Source organism: Schistocerca nitens, chromosome 1, assembly GCF_023898315.1.
Source record: "Schistocerca nitens isolate TAMUIC-IGC-003100 chromosome 1, iqSchNite1.1, whole genome shotgun sequence".
Classification (NCBI taxonomy): domain Eukaryota; kingdom Metazoa; phylum Arthropoda; class Insecta; order Orthoptera; family Acrididae; genus Schistocerca; species Schistocerca nitens.
In genome coordinates, this window is record NC_064614.1 from 174,325,946 (window position 1) to 174,343,376 (window position 17,431).

Sequence of the window (17,431 nt, forward strand, 5' to 3'; positions counted from 1 at the left end):
GAGTGTGCTCAAGCGTGTACTAATTCCCATTATGCCCTGCGGCCAACCGTGAATTCTGAACATTCTAACGCAAACCTTTCAGAAATTATGACGATATTATTTCATGTAATTCAACAATTGTTACCCTGTTTATTCAAAAAACAATTACAACTCTTCAACGTCTGATACTTTGGTTTCCCGAAGATAACATATCCAAACTACTCTCAAATTCTTTCCACAACTTTTCCATTACTGTAGCGTTAATGGACTTGGTAACCTCACAAATCTAGACCTTGAGGCACAAGCGGTATCACTGAGAAACTTCCAGTTGATGAAATTAAAGAGTATGATGTCTGGAGAGAGTTATAGACATAGTAGGGTTAGACATCGACCAATACATTGTCCTGGAAACATGTTACAAAAACAGACTTTCCTCTCTTCGAGAGGCAAGCGGGATATAGAAGTCAGCAAACTGTAACCGGATGTGCGGATACAGGGGTCAGACTTTCAGAACGAATCAATTTACATGTTGCCGACATTCGGAAGAACATTACCCGGAAAGCCAAACAGACTGACAGGTCATGCATCCGAGTGAAAGAAAAAATACTCCACACAAGAAAAGTTAAGAAAATTGAGGTCCCGTTAGATGACGATCACTATACCTTAAGGAGAATTAAAAGCGCCAGAGAAAGTTGTGACGTCACGCTTCGTAATGGGACCAGCACATAAGAAAAATCTTTCATAGGATTTTTCAGCCTAAAAAAAAGACAGCGATTACGGTTCCTTGATGTGGATATCCTAGTAGTAGGCGCTCTCTTTAATTTGCCACAAAAGGACATTCATATTTAATAAATCTGTCGTCGTCTTTTGATTTCGTACACCTCTTTTCAAAGTGCCACACTTGTGATGTCTTTCGCTTTCCATTAACATGTGTTGATATTTAATGATTGTTATGCACGATCATTCGTACTGATGGAGGGAACAAAGGACAACCGTCTCGGGAAGTCTACACCGATGGCTGGCTTGGCTCTGAGCACTATGGGACTTAACATCTGTGGTCATCAGTCCCCTAGAACTTAGAACTACTTAAACCTAACTAACCTAAGGACATCACACACATCCATGCCCGAGACAGGATTCGAACCTGCGACCGTAGCGTCACGCGGTTCCAAACTGAAGCGCCTAGAACCGCACGGCCACACCGGCTGGCTCTACACCGATGCCTTCGATACAGTTCCTCCTCTTTATTAGAATAAATCGAATACAGCTTGCAGTAGGAACTGAATTCTAGTTGGTATTCATTTCTTTGTGAAAGATGGGAGTTGAAGCTTGCCAGAATTTGGTCGCTTTCAGTGATACTGCACAACTTATTAAGTCTGAGCTACGAATGTTTGAGAAAACAGTAACTGATGTCTTGGGTAAGAATCCAGCAGACGTTACGAGGCACCGGCTTACAGTGGCCCCTGTTGTCGACAGCTGTACTAGAGGCGCGCCCTCAACAGTAGCTGCTCCGGAAGGCGCCTGAGGAACATTTGGTGGCGCTGGCGCCAGTGCTGAGGAGCAGCGGCGCCAGGAACCTTGTCGCGCCGACAGTGACGCATCGACGTGCCTCGCGACGAGAGCGAAGCGGCCGCGTCCATCGATGGAGACGTCACCGGCGTCTCGTCTGTTTTCTGGTTCCGGTACCTGCCTCAAGCCGGTTTGGCCGCCCGTGAAGCGAGAGAAACTGTTCTTTCCGGCCGAAGACCAGCACTTACAAATGGCCTCGACTGCTGCCACTCAGCGCTGTAGTAGCCAGTACGAATCGTGTGGACTGCAAACCTTTTTCCCGTTGACAGGGTCATCGGCGTGGTTAGTTAATGTTTTACTTTCTAATTTCTAGCCGTTTGGGACGAAACTGATGGTTACTTGAGCTCCATGTAAGACATTATTTCATTCCAACTATAAGTAGGCTGTTTAGGTTTTTATATTGGTAACGCCACGTAGCGCTCTGTATGAAAATCACTGGCTGTGCTGTGTGCAGTCTGTGGCATTGTTGTAATATTTGCTATTGTAGTGTTGGGCAGTTGGATGTGAACAGCGCGTAGCGTTGCGCAGTTGGAGGTGAGCCGCCAGCAGTGGTGGACGTGGGAAGAGAGATGGCAGAATTTTGAGAGCGGACGATCTGGACGTGTGTCCATCAGAAACAGCAAATTTGTAATACTATATATATCATGAACTGTTCTGAAGAAGAGAAATTTGTTAACATCGACTATAGATTTAAGTGTCAGGAAGTCGTTTCTGAAAGTATTTGTATAGAGTGTAGCCATGTATGGAAGTGAAACATGGACGATAAATAGTTTGGACAAGAAGAGAATAGAAGCTTTCGAAATATGGTGCTACAGAAGAATGCTGAATATTAGATGTGTAGATCACATAACTAATGAGGAAGTATTGAATAGGATTGGGGAGAAGAAAAGTTTGTGGCACAACTTGACTAGAAGATGGGACCGGTTGGTAGGACATGTTCTGAGGCATCAAGGGATCACCAATTTAGTAGGATGTAGGTTGCAGTAGGTACTGGGAGATGAAGAAGCTTGCACAGGATAGAGTAGAATGGAGAGCTGTATCAAACCAGTCTCAGGACTGAAGACCACAACAACAACATATCATGAACTGATATATATATGATGACTTTTGAATATTATTAAGGTAAATTACATTGTTTGTTCTCTATCAAAATCTTTCATTTTCTAACTATGCCTCTTTATCAAAATCTTTCATTTCCAAACTATGCCTATCAGCAGTTAGTGCCTTCAGTAGTTACAATCTTTTATTTAGCTGGCAGTATTGGCGCTCGCTGTATTGCAGTAGTTCGAGTAACGAAGATTTTTGTGACGTAAGTGATTCATGAAAGGAATAGGTTATTGTTAGTCAGGGCCATTCTTTTGTAGGGATTATTGAAAGTCAGATTGCGTTGCGCTAAAAATACTGTGTGTCAGTTTAGTGTTGATCAGAATAAGTAAAGAGTGAAATGTCTGAGTACGTTCAGTTCTGCTCAGCTGTTTGAAAATCAAATAACGTAAGGGGTTCATCAGCACAATCATTCATAAATTTTTCTAAGGGGACGTTTCACAACCAACAGCGGTGACAGATGTTAGCCGTGAAAGTTTTTTTTTCTTCTTTTCCCGCAGCGAACGCGTTATTCCGGCGTTAGTGAGATAAAAATATTAGCAGTTAGAAAGCTATGGGAAGATAAAGCAACTCTGATGCTGCCCGTTGTAAGAAAGGGGCTACGGTCCTGCTGTTTTGTTGGACTGTTTTCGATTCATGTGTTGAATGACGTAAAACGCACAAAAAAGGACAACCACGCCACCAGTCAAATTGAGAAGAAACTGTCGCGTCTGTACGCATCAGCGTAACTCAGTGTCTTAAAACAGGAACGGTCGTGCCAGGACGGTTCAGTGGGATTCCTATGGCACATAATGAAGATATTCTAATACATGTTACAAAGTTGTACTGTTCTTCAAAGACGTCATCAGCATTGTATATAACCCGTTGCCAGCTAAATGGAAAAAAAAAAGTCGTAGTACAATTCTAGCAGCGCCACATGCATTGATAGTGCGAGTGGTGCGGTCTATTGTCCGACGAATTTCTGTAACTTTAATCTTCGTTGATCCATTATGGATCGTGGTACGACGGCTGGCATGAACTTCTTGATGCAATAATTTACCAATAGCCGTATGATTTGTAGCAGTTTATTTTATTTTATGAACTTCTATGTGCTACCAGTTTCGGCATTACATTGATGCCATCTTCAGGCCCCACTCGTCATAGTCGTAAAATCGCTATACACGGAAGGAGCCATATAACCGGATCCGTGAATCAATCGTCCTGCAACAGCTCTTGGTGGCCAGGCGACACAGACTGTGTGAGTAGCACATAGAAGTTCATAAAATAAAATAAACTGCTACAAATCGTACGGCTGTGGGTAAATTATTGCATCAAAAATTTCTGTACCAGTTCTGAAGTGAATGACGAATGACATGCAGTGCTTCCTTAAATTTAAGAATCAATTTGAAGCCACAGGGGCTTAAGTCCAGGTAAAGCACTTTCCAGCCCCAACGATCAAACAAATCAGTAACAACTATCGATGCATGCGCCCTAGCATTTGGACCACCGATAATCTATAAATTCCGTATAAGTTCTCTGCTGACACTGTGCGCTGGTGTGTCTGTATAGTCAAGATCTTTGACTGTGTAAATATGTGATAATTATGTTAATTATTTTGGTGGTTTAAGACATTATATTGCAACTGTAGTCAAGATCATTAGTTGTATAAATACGTAATGTTATGTTATTTATTTTGGCGTTTTAACAAAATTACATTGCAACTGTACCTCTGCTTTTATATGTAATACTCTGCCTATAATAATTTGTAAAAACTCTATATTTTGCTGGTCCATAAGTAGGGAAGCTAAATGTAAAACCTATAGTAAAACCTCGCCGCTATGGAAATAGCTTGACGGGACTGTAAAAGGTGGGCTCGGCACGCAAGGCACTTGATTCCTTTGTGGTGAGTGGCATATTCGAGTTCTGACTGTGATACTTGGTGGTCAGTGGCAGCCTTGAGCAGCTGTTGTGGTTAATTTGGATGTATAATCTGAGGGTAGAAGAACTTGCAGCATGTAAATTAGCCTCGGATGGAATGTGAAGTGGACTATCGACCATGGTATCATTATTGGTCCCGTTTGGTTAAATTTACGACTCCAAGAAGAGTTATATCAGGGTGTGGCTAACATCTGGAACCACTGTTGCTATACCGCCAGTTTTATAGCCTCTGTAATTTGCCACAAGCGCTACCACCTTCAGCAGGATTGTTATCTAAATTAGTACATTTAATGGATCAGGTATTACGTATTGAATAATAAGCTTTTGTGTAACTTCTAAATTACGTATGCACGTCCATAACTATCCCCAGTCACATTCCTAGACAAGGTGCTTTCTAAGTGATTAATTCCGAGTATCCTGTTTTTACTAAACCGATAATTTTGGCGGTGAAACGTTTTGCAGTTTCATTTCTGGAGTATGAAGTTTTGTTAGTTCACGCTAGTAAATGATTAACTCCACATAATTCTTTCATCTTAAAGTTTCCTAATGTGCTTTCATAAAGGAAGCCTTTCATTCAACAAGAATCTGCACTTAAAGTAATCAATGAAAAAAATATAAAATGCCTTTAAGTAAAAGTTACAAAAAGACAACAGTATTGTTTCACTTTCAACAGGTTTGTAAACTTTTAATTGTTTTTTTCTTTGTATATATCGTATAAAATTGTTTTTCAAGTTGTGTAATCATTCACAGCGCCAGTTTAACTTTGTGTCCATTGTGAGTCTACTTTCTAAGTGCCCTTGTTAGTTATTGAACTAACTTTGCTTTATTGATTATAATTAAAGTTGTTACTAAATGTATTTGCCATTTTCTTAATTTTGTGTGTTACTATTTACAACGTATGATGGTTCTTCAAACCATACCCGTTTTCGGGACCCGTAAGTTACTTAACTTACGTGATAGGTGAAAGTAATGGCTCTTTCTGAGCAACTGCAGCAGCCAATACATTCATTTATTCTGCACCCAAACTTTTCTTATAAATAATAACTGTACTGCCCATTTCTACAGAGTCACTTCATGTGCAAATTTCTGAAGCCCATGGTAATCAGTACTGTTTCAAAATCATTATCTTATTTGTGATAGTTAATTAAAATAATACTATTTCATGCGATTACCAGTCAGACTTTGTTAGTAACTTCTACATTTGTTCATTACACTTCATAGTAGTGTTTGCCAATAGCAAGTGTTATTGTTAGTGTGTATTCCTGAGATTATTGGCCTTGCTTTGTTCTGCATAAGGGATAGCTGTTGGTTTTTTTCTTTTCTTGCTAGGACAAGTTACTGAATAATATTGAGAGTAACTGTGTTAGAAGAGATTAGTTTGGTTATCCAGTGAGGTTAGTCTCCTTAGGTGGAGTTTATTTCCGCGCTGCTATAAAGCTTGATACCACAATGCCTAAATAGGCTGGCGACCGCATGTACATATAATTACAGTTTACTTTCATATTAGTAGAACGTAAGTTCAAAGCCGTTTGCTTTGTTGTTGTTACTGTTTCACCTACTTCGCGATACTGTCACGGTCAGGCTAAACCTTTCACAAAAGGTTAACATTATCGGCGACTGCCAATTTGAAAGGGCCGGTAGTGTCGTCCTGCAAATTGCTATGCGGATCCCCATAAAGTGTTCGCCGCTTCTCACTCTAAGCACGTCGAAGGCTGCGCTCCAAAAATAAACAGCTTAGAGAAAGAAACGACATTTTCTGGAGGACCCGTTCATCATTTTGACGCAAAATGCTCGGGCGTACATGTAACTAGCTGAGACTGATTTGTTCGATCGGTGGTGCTCAGAAGTGCTGTACCAAACGCCATACTCCCCGGACTTAAGCCCTTGTCACCTCACCTCGATTCCTAAATTGAGGGAAGCGCTTCAGAACAGTTACAGAGATTCATCAGGCAATAGACCGCTCCACTGGAACTACAAACACAATTGGCGCTGCTAAAGGTTTCATACGACTTCCATATTGCTGGCAACGAGTTATTCACAATTCTGGTGACTACTTTGAAGCACAGTAAATGAAACACGTATTTATTTTTTATAAGTTCAAACAATCGCGATAAATGTGGCTCCAGGCAAAATAAAATCTCTGGCATGTAGTTCATTTCTGGTGCTGTGAAATGCAATGATTGAAGTAAAAGCAACAAGTTATCGTCTGTAGCAGTTTGTAACAGGATTGAAGGAAAATTCTATTTCACATGGGCTCACTTTGTCCTGGGCACCATGTGGGAAAGCAATAAAGGCTTAACAGCGATCTCAAGTTACTCAACACCTGGAGCGCAAGAAATATATCGCTGCAGTTTTGCCCTTGATGGAAAAACAACCTCTAATAATCAGGAACTGATACATTTTCAATTTATTGTGAAGTTTTATGTAGGGCATTTGTGTCTGCCGACTCTTTCTAAGGTAAATAATAGTATTTTTAAAAAGTTTCTCTCGAAATATTCAAATCTTGACAATTCTGATAAATAAGTGTTAAGAAAAAAAGAATTATTTTTCAAACTACACCACAAATATGTTCCGTGTGTGGAAATGAGAAAGTCTAGATTATGTCAGATGAAACTCCAGACTCTACTGGCAGGAAAGCTGTGAACTCAATTTTTGTGGTTCAAAAAAAAAAATGAAGTGCTTTCGAAGACATATTTTTTGGTAACAAACCAATAAATCACTACAGCGAACCATCTCACGGTTTCAAGATTTATTTAATAAAGCAATGGCTAAGAGGAGTGAAGTTTGACAATGTTTTACTGTTAATAATAGATGCAGCTACATAGGAGAAAATGGCAGCGGCAGGACTTGTCAGCTGTCCCGAAATGATCCACGTTACATGCATTACGTACGTTTTTTAAATTCTTTATTCTTAACTTCAATGATCATACAATATTAACCCATCACGTGAATAATTAGTGGGTCCTATGTTGTTCAATTCTAATTTTACGTGCATCTATTAACAAGTAGTGACGTTACGTTTAGTTCTACAATGTGCAAGCTACTTCTATCTTTTGTTATTACACTATACTGAAGCTACTTCATTCTACTGTTACTTCACTACCTGGTTTGGCGATTGCACACTAACCTTGTATACCAGTAACACAACCAGTTTGTAGTTGCAACACTTCTTTATTGATTACACATACACATGAATTCATCAGCAGTAATAATCAGTTAACAACATTTGCATATCAAGGCCCTATCCACAATTAGTATTTACAATATTAACCGTCACACTTGTGACAACGGCCCCTTTACGTGCCTGTGATGACAGATAACCAAATGTTTACAATGTCGGCTATCGCCTTTGTCATTCAGTTTTACACTTACTGAAAAGGTAAAATTAATTTGATGCTATCTGACCTGAAGGGTACTATTAATTTCTCTGTTTACACTTAGCATTCTACTACACACAACGTCCGGAAGGTTCTAGACTTCATGCAAAAACGTCAATTTGATGAACATGTGATGGACGCGAGCAAACGTTGATCTATTACGATTTCACAAACACACGATCGAAAGGGTGAACGTATGCTCAACTTTGGGCAGTAGGAAATATTCTGCCTAAAACAAGCCTGTCATTGAATGGAATAGAGAACTCGCGCGTTAACGGGGTCTGGACGGCACCTGAGTTCAAATCCTGAGATTTCCGTCACACTGCAAGCTCGCGGGGCGAGGTTTGCTCGCGTCGAACACTATACACGTTTCTGAAAACAGGAAGACATGAGCGCCAGACACACTGTAGTATATACAAGTTACACACACACACACACACACACACAGACACACACACACACACACACACACACACACACACACACACACACACACACACATATATATATATATATATATATATATATATATATATATATATATATATATATATATAAGCAATACCTTAATATAAACATATTACAAGTTAACCAATGAACAGAATTAAGGAGCTTAGTTTCCTTCGATCTAAAAAAAAAGTCTAGATACTACGTGAATAGATGTGTCAGTCCACACCCAATGACTTAAGGTCCACCTTACAAGATAATTTGTCTTTGCTGAATGTCTGACACCACATAAAAAAAAAGTGCAGTTCCTAACGTGACAATCAACCTTCAGATAGGCAATAGAAAACTAATGTCACTTCAATAGGTCGCTAATGCAATAAGCACGGCCCCTATGGCCACAGACCAAAATACACACGGCCTCTATCCGACCATAAAACACAATGTGACCTATATTTATCATGGCCACTTGCCTTCCATACACACAAGAACTTATTAAGAAACAACTACCACTAATTCACAAAACCAGAAAACTCTAAATCTATAACTAAATTTAGAAATTACGTTCAAGTGAACCAGCTACCTTCGGCGTGCCACTAAACACCAAATCCCAACTTAGAAATGCGAGGCGCTATTTCTAGCCACTCTAGTAACATATGTTCTGGAACGGCCATGAAATTAACTCGCCTCGCCACCACTGCAGTGAATGTTTGGCTGGCCACTAGCACGAGCAGCTGCAACAGTCAACAGTCCTTAAGTACATAATAACATTCACTATATATAGAAGGAGGAACCCACCACGAGAGCTTGGCGATTCATTTTTTCTTATTCATGTGAAATTCACACGCCATCCATCCACATAGCTCTCGAGGTATTAGCAAATCCTGGTCGCCACTGCCCAGCCGTGTCAATACAACTTTAATACTTTCCGGGAACGGCCCGTACTTCTTCGCTGCTTCAACTCAACTGGTCCTCAAGGCATACGGCCGTGCCACGTGAAATGGTGTCGCCATCTCCCCACAACGACAACATCGAAAGCACGTCACGTCACGGACTCACCCGGCTCATTCGCGGACCCCCTCTGCCCGACTTGCGCACGCGCGCCTCCATAAATAGCCTGCCTCAAAGACGCAAAGAGAGCAAGTCATAGGGACAACGATCAAAGATGGAAGTAAGAATCGATATCGCCTGGCGCCAGAAACCCACCGGCTCACTACCTGTAGCGTTACTATAAACCTACTATAATATCAGTGCCAACCGAGCTAACACCAGCGGTCGTGCCCCTGGCACTGGATTGGCACAGAAACTTCAAGTTACGCTGCAGTCTACTACGTTTATTAACTCCTGTTAGTTACTCCCTACTTTTAACTAATCTAATTCTACTACTAAAGCTGGAGCAATGTTCCTCATCAGTTGTTGGTGCACCTACCTGCTGTTCCATGGCGTGACGGATTCCGACCGTAACTGTGGTCGGCCGCTCAACGCCCCGGTGGTATGGGGTAGGTGCGAACGTGCTCCACGTTTTATATCCTACAGTTAGTTGTTATCCCGCAAGAATTCTCTTAGGATCTTGTATGATACTCATTTGCCAGGTTGCTAAGTATCTCAAAGGCGTTTTGTTGTCTTCCCAAGTTGTAAGTGTCGTAATTATGTAGTTGCTGTCTTTGTTCGGATGCCACGTCATCATGTGTGGAACACTCGTAGACCATGTGGTAAAGGGTGCCCTTCATCGCTCCACAGTCACACGAAGGTGTAGCCCGCTTCCATACCGGCACAAATATGTCGGATATGGTCCATGTACCGTGAGAAAGTGCAACAGTCACCTACCACGCTAAAAATATTTTAACTGTAATCGCTCTCTAATGCTTGTCAGCAGTTGACATGACATGTCCTACGACCTGTTTCATCAGCCTCACAGGATCCCTACCTTGGATCTCCCCCCCCCCCCCCCTCCCCCGCCTTTTAATCACAATCTTATGCCCTGCCCGAACCCCCAGGATTTCAACTGTCCTCTGATTTCTGCCCTTTTTTTACCGAATATCAATCTGATTTTTCCCTTATTTTGATGTCAGGGGGAAAACGACGATTAACACCAGTAAGGCCCAGCACGGGCATGTCCTATATGACCCTGTATTACGCAGCAACATGTTCCGTTGCACCCTTCTCACAGTCATGGAAGGCATGACCCTCGTGAGTGTGTGTGCCCAGATTCCTGAACCGCAACCCACAATAGAAGTAAGAATGATATTATGGTATATTTTTAATAAGTTTGGTGATAGATGGAATCTTTTGCGCCCAATCCCAATAAGATTTCTGAGCATCTCCAGCGATCTCTGGGTAAGAGTTTTAATAAGCGTCGCGAAGTTCCAGTTCTCATCTATGATGACTCCCAGGTATCGCGCCTCGCGACGCTGAAGAACTGGTGAGCCATCAATCCTCACAGTCTGGTTCCTGACTAACTATCCTTTCAGAAGCAAATAAGTCGATTTGTTGGGAGCAGTTTCCATTTGGGATTTGCGGTACCATTCTGATAGCAGACACATGGCCCATTCTACCTTTGGCTCTAAATCCTCGCCGCTGCGGCCGCCAGCCAGCAGGAGGCTATCACATCTAGCACATTGTCGCTGCGTTGCAAGCTATCCAACAACGGCTCCATGTTAATATCCCAAAATAGTGGCCCCAGGATAGAGCCGTGTGGACAACCAAATGTTATCTTCTAACTAACTATCGCGCTAGGGGACGATAGCTGGACCTCCCTTCCCTCAAAATAGCTCGCAAGACAACCGTATAGCGACCCTTGACACTCTTCCTCCAATAAACAGGAGAAGAACGAAGGTCACCACAGGTAGCCAAAGGCGCCACTGATGTTCGCCTTGATGCCGACAATGTATTTGTGCTGAGTCACAAACCTCGGCTGCCAGGGCAATAGCGTCTGACGCCAATCGTCGGCCGAAAGCCCAAATGCCTGTCACTCAACCCCCTAGCTCACTGTGTACCTCCAGTCTGTCAGCCTGAAACCTTTCGAATAGCTTCCCCAGTAGGTCTAATAAACAGATCGGCCTATATGATTTAGCCTCTGCAGGGTCCTTATCTGCACCTTTCTTTACTATTTCAACATTGGCCTTCTTCCAAATGGCGGGAACTTTTTCAGCCTAAGGCACTTGTTAAAAAGATCTGTGAGAGTCGCAACTAACTGAGGGGCGACGAACTGCGCCATCACTGCTACAATGCAGTCTCTGGGGCTTTACCTTTCTTCAGGGATTTCGTCTGGGAACCTACCTCCTCCTCTGGAAACAGGATGTAGCTTATTTATATTGAAACGTCCCCTTTGAAAAATTATGAATGACACTTTTGGTAAACTTCTGCGTTATTTGATTTCAAACAGCTGAGCAAAACTCAACGAACTCAAACAGTTTTCTCTTTACTTATTCTCATCATCACTAAACTGACACACAATATTTTTAGCGCAACGCAATCCGACTTCCAAAAATTCCTACAAAAGAATGGCCCTGACTAACAATAACCTATACCTTTCATGAATCACTTACCTCACAAAAATCTTCGTTACTCGAACTACTGCAATACAGCGAGCGCCAATACTGCCAGCTAAATGAAAGATTCTAACTACTGAAGGCACTAACTACTGATAGGCATAGTAAGCAAATGAAAGGTTATGATAGAGAACAAACAATGTATTTACCATAATAGCGTTCAAAATTCATTATATATATATATAATAGAGGGAAAGATTCCACGTGGGAAAAATATATCTAAAAAAAAAAAAAAATGATGTGACTTACCAAACGAAAGTGCTGGCAGGTCGATAGACACACAAACAAACACAAACATACATACAAAATTCAAACTTTCGCAACAAACGGTTGCTTCATCAGGAAAGAGGGAAGGAGAGGGAAAGACGAAAGGATGTGGGTTTTAAGGGAGAGGGTAAGGAGTCATTCTAATCCCGGGAGCAGAAAGACTTACCTTAGGGGGAAAAAAGGACAGGTATACACTCGCACACACACACATATCCATCCGCACATACACAGACACAAGTCTGTCATATCATCTTTGTTTTTATATATATCCAATTAAACAAATTTCCTTTTTCTGACAGACACACGTCCAGATCACTCAAAACTCTGACATCTCTCTCCCCACATCTAACACTGCTAGCGGCTCACCTCCAACTGCCCAACGCTATGCGCTGTTCACATCCAACTGCCCAACACTACACATGCGAATATTCCAACAATGAATCCAACCAACCACAGACTGCACACAACACAGTCAGCGATTTTCATACAGAGCGCTACTTGGGGTTACCAACACAAAAACCTAAACAGCCTACTTGCAACATATCCAGCCCGCTCCTCTGGTCTTCTACGGCGCTGCTGATCCGTGTCCATTCGTTCGTCATCGGCAGGCAACAAGGACCGGAAATTACGCACAGTTTACGCAAACTGTGAACAGAAATTAGAGTAGTGTATCCTGACACGAATAAATTGATTTCTGACGGGAAAAAGAGTGTTCAGTAAGTCGTCGAGAAGACTTCCCGTATTCAAGGCTAAAAATTACAACGCACCACTGCGATCCTCTTCAGTAAAAACACCTGGGGAGCTTGGTTCGCGGCAGTACAGTATCATAAAAAAAATGCTGGTTTTGCCTCGGAAATTAACGCACTGTACAAAGACGATGCACCTTCAATTTGCTTCCATCAGGTAACGTTAAGTGACACAGTGCTAAAAAATAACTTCACACATATATATCTGCTAACTTGTGTTTCCTTAGCAACACGTGTTCATGACGCCGAAAGAAAACTTATCAGTCTCAGTCCACCTGTAGCACAAATGCTAAAAAATAAATTCAGATGCATGTTTGAAAACTATAGTGAGTTTCAAACTACGCGCAAAATTTTAAACGTTTTGATAGCAATCAAAAAGAGGATATCGATGAGAGTGGGCGCGATCTGCGCTGCTGTAAATTTTCCAGACTGACATCTCTTGACATACAGCGCTCATTTTCCCAGCATATAAGATGTTTCGAGATAATCGTGAGTTGTGACGTACTGCTAGAGGATGAATCTTATTGTGAACTGTAATTCTTCAGCAACCAGTGAGACTAGCGTAATTTGCATTCATGAGTACTGTATATGACTCTCAATAAATAAACGGAATTATCAATACCAGTAGTAAAGGTGTAAAACCATCGCATCTGTCTGTCTGTCTTTGAACACGCTAATCTCCAAGACTAATGGACGAATTGTCATGGGGGTTTCGCAGTTAACTTGAGAAGAGTTTGGAGCACCGTACAGACCTCAGTTCATCAAAACTGGATCACGTAAAAAAAGAAGGTATACATATGTATTATAGAAATGTGTAAACGGTTGTATGTGTGTTCCACATCTCCTCCGAAACCACTTGACCTATTTTAACCAAGCTTGATATACATATCACTTACTGTATAAAACGAATTACTTTGGGGGTAAGAACCGCCTGCCTCTTAAAGGGCGTGGGGTGGGGACCACGACGGGTGAATACCCTGATTTTAGCCATCCAGTATTTAAGAATGAGAGCACTTGGTGTCTTGTAACAAACTTTACACCTAATTTAAAACCCTAACGAAACTTTTCCTCGTTGAATCCCCCACATAATGATGAAAGTAAAAAAGTTTATCGCTTATTATATTTTCGCATTAGGCAGGACTATTTAATCTATTACTTCTTTACTAATTATTGTATTTTGGGGACAATATTCAGTTACACCACTGAATGCACCTGCATAATCATATATATGTACTACAAATGGTTCGGGATATATGACGTCACACAGTGTGATGCGTGAAAAATTTAATTGTTACTAGCCCGCTGAACCGATTTCGATGAAATTTAAACTCTGAGGAAAAATTGGCTTCTTTAGAAAATGTGTAGTACAAGATATTTATTGGTTTGAAGAATATTATGCGAATTAGAGGAAAATATTTACTTTTTGAAACAGTTAATTGCTCTTTGATTTTTGAGCTTTATCATATCTGTGAAAACGCTTTTCTTGGTTGACATGTGCTACGTGATGAGATTCAAAGTAATGAATACAATGCTTATGCAATCTTCAGTGTGTATACTCCATTCTTCCGCACTACTTGGTGCATAATGCACACGCTGCAGAACGTATAGCTACTATGTGCGCTATCGAGTATTCTAGAACTAGAGCACTTGCTGACTTGCAGCAAACTTTACACAGAATTTCTCATTACATTTTTCGCTGTTCGTCCAGTAAAACTATAGAGTCAGACATGACGTCGTTATGTTTAAAGTTATTGCTTGTTTGCGACTAACTAATACATTTAGCAGCCAGTATCCGCATATCCCGCTGAATGTACCTACAAAATTATATCACTGTACGACACATAGTTCATGAGATACGAGGGAAGGAGTAGACGGACAGACAAAGGGAAGAGGAGAAGGTGGTCAGTGAGAGGGACAAAAAGGAAATGAACACGTAAAGGAAAGAGGGGGAGGTGGACAAAGAGAGTAGGGAAGAGTTTGTGTAAAGAGAGAGAGGGAGTGTCAGATGGAGAGAGGAGGGCTGGAGGACATGGATAGAAGTAGGGGCAGAGGAGATGGAGAGATGGACAGAGAGAGTTGGGAAAGGAGGAGACGGACTAATAGGGAGTGTTCAAAAAGTCTCTCCGCAGTGCCCTATGATTGTTAGCCGCGCATGTCGTATGCCGCAGTGAATATACCGAAATGAAACTCAGTGAAATACAAGTTATTAATTTATTGAATATTCATTTTTACTTACAAATTTTCGCAATAAATGTTGAAAGGTTGAAAGTGTCGCCCCTGTTGTTGAATACACAATTCAGTTCGTCTAATCATGTTTCCAAACACAAGCTGTAACATTTCTTCTGTAACAGCAGCAGTGAAAGTGGATATTGCAGTTTTCAACTCATCGATGGATTTTGGACGGTTTTTATAGGCAGTTGCTTTCGTTGCACCCCAGAAGAAAAAGTCAGGTGGTGTTCAACGAAATTTTTGTACCATTGACAATAAGGGCAGTGTCCTGCCATTATCAGTATTTTTCAGTTCTTGCACGATTGTATGGGAAAAGTTCTAATTTTTTCCTTAGAGCTGTGTGGGCCGTTCCGACACTAACCTCGATTTCCTGGGCGAGTTTCCTTACTGACTTGTTCGGACTCATGGACATTTTATCGGAAATATCGAGTAGTTTATCCTCAGACAAAAGGCTAGGACGACCACTTCTCGGTGCGTCTGTCACTGAACCCGTACTTCGAAATTTGTTAATCAAATCTCGCACAGTATCGCGATCTGGGAGTGTTGTCTCAGGGAAAACTGAATTAAGTGTTTGGCGAACTGAAACTGTGTATTGACCACCAGCTTTGAACACTTGTCCGACTAAAAACACACGTTCTTCAATGGTTAGCATTTTAACAGTGACAAAAACGAAACAAACGAACAATGAAACTAAAACGTTCACGTCAACACGTAACGACACACACCAACGATACTACTGACGCTGGCTGAGATAAACGAAACAGTGGAATGTTGGGAGAGTCCACTTGAAGGGCCGGCCGCGGTGGTCGAGCGGTTCTAGGCGCTCAGTCCGGAACCGCGCGACTGCTAGGGTCGCAGGTTCGAATCCTGCCTCGGGCATGGGTGTTTGTGATGTCCTTAGGTTAGTTAGGTTTAAGTAGTTCTAAGTTCTAGGGGACTGACGACCACAGATGTTAAGTCCCATAGTGCTCAGAGCCATTTGAACCATTTTTTTCCGCTTGAAGGGAAGTAAGCCAGGCAGGCGAACAATCATACGGCACGCGCGGCTAACAATCATACGGCACTGCGGAGAGACTTTTTGAACACCCCTGTAGAATTGAATGAATATACCAGAGTAACGCCGGGTATTCAGCTAGTAACGAGATATCTTTGCTTGAAGTATTTTTAAAAGAAAAAGCAAATAATTTCCTGGTTTTTAGCATTTAAAAACCGTCATCTGTGCGCACGACTGGAACACATCTGAAAAGACCGCTTGGTGCCTTTAGTTGTCGCCGTTGGGCGTAGCAGTGTCAGCACGCCTCTCTCTGCTGACACTTCAGCGAAAGCTGGTCCAGCGGTCGCTGCGCTGACAGTCCGTAGTGTTCCAGCCGCTTGTGTGAATACTGGTGTCGCTGCCAGCAAACCCATTTCCTGGATCAGGCAGGGTACGTAACGTTGCTGCATAATCCTCCACGACCAAACGAACAATTTATGTGTACTCCGAGGACCCAATGGGGTGAGACCCCTCTGAACCCATCGTTTCCATATTCTCAAGACAGCCGCGGGTCACCTCCAAAGCGAACAGCAGTATCGGTGGAACAGCAAACAAAAATCTCACTGGAACATTGCTCTGTCGCTGTCCGTAATGTGGACTGCCCACAAACAACCGGGTACTATTTCTGAATTAAAACCCCGCTTTGTAATATTTCCGTTTAAACAGAATGCGGAAAGCTTCACGCTTACTTGTTTTGTGTGGTTGCTCCTGAGTAATAATCATTTGCCTATCTAGACGAGTGCAGCTTCATGGTAATTTGATGTTCTTTGTATGCTGTCTTCATGCTGTTGCAGTTTGAAGGACCAGCTATTAAGTTATGAGGAATGGACCTTTGATAGTGGCAACTATTTATTAACAACTTAGCGCAGTTTGTGTATGAAACTGTTTCTTGGTTAGCAGTTTCATACATCAGTTGCGCTATAAAGTCCAGAACTGAAAGTCTGCAATATATTTACGCTTTTAGAGATGTTCCGACCAATATGACGAGATATGCTTTTCCGAGAAGGACTTACATTTCACACCAGTCTGTTGATTTTTGACGTGACGTATAAATAAGATTTTGTGCTTGAAAATGGTCAAAGGCCGAAATTTCGATCGTGTAACAATCAAATAAAAATTATAATAGTCAGCATCGCTGAAAAAAAAAGCAAGTGAGTTGGGAGGAAGATGAAACACATGGTGCAACATGGCTGTGGAGAAGGAAATCCCTAGTTT